General features: G+C 43.0%; 1 pseudogene; it reads left to right on the top strand.

Moving 5' to 3' along the window:
* Positions 1-1,440: 1,440 nt before the first annotated feature.
* Positions 1,441-2,963, top strand: LOC130881627 (elongation factor 1-alpha 1-like; annotated as a pseudogene).
* The last annotated feature ends 300 nt before the right edge of the window (positions 2,964-3,263 follow it).

Genomic DNA, 3,263 nt, shown 5'->3' with positions numbered 1-3,263 from the left:
TCCAGCAGATAATGGGAGCAGATGCAGAGAATCACAAACAAACAGTAAATGGGACTCAGGGAGCTTTACAGAAAGGGGCAGAATTGTAGGAACCAAAGAAGGTCAAAGACACCAGGAGAACATAACCTACAAAATCAACTAAGCAGAGTTCAAAGGGGCTCACAGAGACAAAAGACTATACCATGGAGTTTACATGGGTCTGCCTTAGACCCTCTGAATACCAACTGTGGTTATTGCTTGGGGCTTTTTGTTGGATTCCTTACAATGAAAGTGAGGTTATCTCTGACTCTTTTGCCTATTCTTGATACATTACCTCCTACTGTGTTGCCTTGTCCAGTCTCAATGTGAGGGTCTTTGACTAGACTTGGGTATTTTTATGCTCTTTTTGGTTGTTATTACTAGGAATCCTACCCTTTTCTGGAGGGAAATGGAGGAATAGTAGGTCTAGGGGAGATAGAAGGTGTGGGGGAACTGGGAAGAGGGGAGGGAAGGGAGGCTATGGTCAGTATGTACTGTGTGAATGAAGAATAAATGAAAAAAAATGAATTGCTATTAAGTTTTCACATAAAAAATTACAATAGGGGACAATATTGACCTGACTAGGTACGTCTCATCTTTATAACATAATATTTCTGATAATCTACACAATTATTAAAAAACACTTAATCATTATAGCAATATAGCCTCATGTTTAAATTATGAAAATCATCACGAAGGAATATATCTCCAAACCAGGGACTTCAGATGACAGCTACTAAAAATGACTGTATTACAGGATGTTAACTCCAATAAAGGAAGAATTCATCCTTGCATTTATAGTATAGTATCTATTAGGTGAGACTCTGGTGGAGGAAGTGGGTCACTGGAAACATGTCTTTGAGGGGTAGGTCATTTATTTGGTCCCTTCCTGTCTGACTCTGCTTCCCAATCACTGTGAGAACAACTTAACTCTTATGTGGCTCTGTATGGTAGTAAAGAAGGTACTTTGTCTTGGAAATAGAATAAAGAGTATATATTAGTTATTTTTCTCATTGTCATGACAAAATACAACAAAAGTAACTTAAGGACATAAGGGCTTATTTTTACTCACAATTCAAGGGTACAGTCCACCATGGTGCAGAAGATATTGCATGAGGAGTGAATCCAGCATTGGTCTCATTGTGCCTGCAGTCAGGATGCAGAGAAAGAATGCTGTCTCAACAAGCTTTCCCTCTATGTGGAAGTTATGTCACACATACCCATGGTAGATCATCCCTGCTCAATTAAGTATGAAAACAGCCTTATGCATACAGCCAGAGGTAAGTTTGCATAATAATGTAAAATCCAGCTAAGTCCGGGCAGAGATAGCCATCATTACACTAAATACCTTGTACAGAAAAGTGATAGGGCTTTTTCACAACGGGTTTGCCGTCAGAACGCAGGTGTTGTGAAAACCACCTCTAATTCAAAGCCAAAATGGGAAAGGAAAAGACTCACATCAACGTCGTCGTCATTAGACACATCGATTCCGGCAAGTCCACTACAAACGAACCATCAAGAAGTTTGAGAAGGAGGCTGCGGAGATGGGAAAAGGCTCCTTCAAGTATGCCTGGGTCTTGGACAAACTGAAAGCTGAGCGTGAGCGTGGTATCACTATTGACATCTCCCTGTGGAAGTTTGAGACCAGCAAGTACTATGTTACTATCATTGATGCCCCAGGACACAGAGACTTCATCAAAAACATGATTACAGGCACATCACAGGCTGACTGTGCTGTCCTTATTGTTGTTGCTGGTGTTGGTGAATTCGAAGCTGGTATTTCCAAGAATGGGCAGACCCGTGAGCATGCACTTCTGGCTTACACCCTGGGTGTGAAACAGCTTATTGTTGGTGTCAACAAAATGGATTCCACAGAGCCACCCTACAGCCAGAAGAGATACGAGGAAATTGTTAAGGAAGTCAGCACCTACATTAAGAAAGTTGGCTACAACCCCGACACAGTAGCATTTGTGCCAATTTCTGGTTGGAATGGTGACAACATGCTGGAGCCAAGTGCTAATACGCCTTGGTTCAAGGGATGGAAAGTCACTCGCAAAGATGGTAGTTCCAGTGGAACCACCCTGTTGGAAGCTTTGGATTGTATCCTGCCACCAGCTCGTCCAACTGACAAGCCTCTGCGACTGCCCCTCCAGGATGTCTATAAAATTGGTGGCATTGGGACTGTCCCTGTGGGCCGAGTGGAGACTGGTGTTTTAAAACCTGGCATGGTGGTGACCTTTGCTCCAGTCAACGTGACAACAGAATTCAAGTTTGTTGAAATGCACCATGAAGCTTTGAGTGAGGCTCTTCCTGGGGACAACGTGGGCTTCAATGTGAAGAACGTGTCTGTCAAAGATGTTCGACGTGGTAACGTTGCTGGTGACAGCAAAAATGACCCACCAATGGAAGCTGCTGGCTTCACTGCTCAGGTGATTATCCTGAACCACCCAGGCCAAATTAGTGCTGGCTATGCTCCTGTACTAGATTGTCACACAGCTCACATAGCATGCAAGTTTGCTGAGCTTAAAGAAAAGATTGATTGTCATTCTGGCAAGAAGTTGGAAGATGGACCGAAATTCTTGAAATCTGGAAATGCAGCCATTGTTGATATGGTTCCTGGCAAGCCCATGTGTGTCGAGAGCTTCTCTGACTATCCTCCACTGGGTCGTTTTGCTGTTCGTGACATGAGGCAGACGGTTGCTGTGGGTGTGATCAAAGCTGTGGACAAGAAGGCTGCTGGAGCTGGCAAGGTCACCAAGTCTGCCCAGAAAGCTCAGAAGGCTAAATGAATATTATCCCTAACACCTGCCACCCCAGTCTTAATCAGTGGTGGAAGAACGGTCTCAGAACTGTTTGTCTCAATTGGCCATTTAAGTTTAATAGTAAAAGACTGGTTAATGATAACAATGCATTGTAAAACCTTCAGAAAGAAAGGAGAATGTTTTGTGGACCATTTTTTTTTTTGTGTGTGGCAGTTTTTTTTTTTTTTTTTTTTTTTTTTTTTTTTTTTGGTTTTTCGAGACAGGGTTTCTCTGTGGTTTTGGAGCCTGTCCTGGAACTAGCTCTTGTAGACCAGGCTGGTCTTGAACTCACAGAGATCCGCCTGCCTCTGCCTCCCAAGTGCTGGGATTAAAGGCGTGCGCCACCACCGCCCGGCTGTGTGTGGCAGTTTTAAGTTATTAGTTTTCAAAATCAGTACTTTTTAATGGAAACAACTTGACCAAAAATCTGTCACAGAATTTTGA

This window comes from Chionomys nivalis, chromosome 9 (assembly GCF_950005125.1).
Source record: "Chionomys nivalis chromosome 9, mChiNiv1.1, whole genome shotgun sequence".
NCBI lineage: Eukaryota > Metazoa > Chordata > Mammalia > Rodentia > Cricetidae > Chionomys > Chionomys nivalis.
The sequence above is the reverse complement of the archived record's forward strand: the minus strand, read 5'-3'. Positions and strand labels throughout refer to the sequence as shown.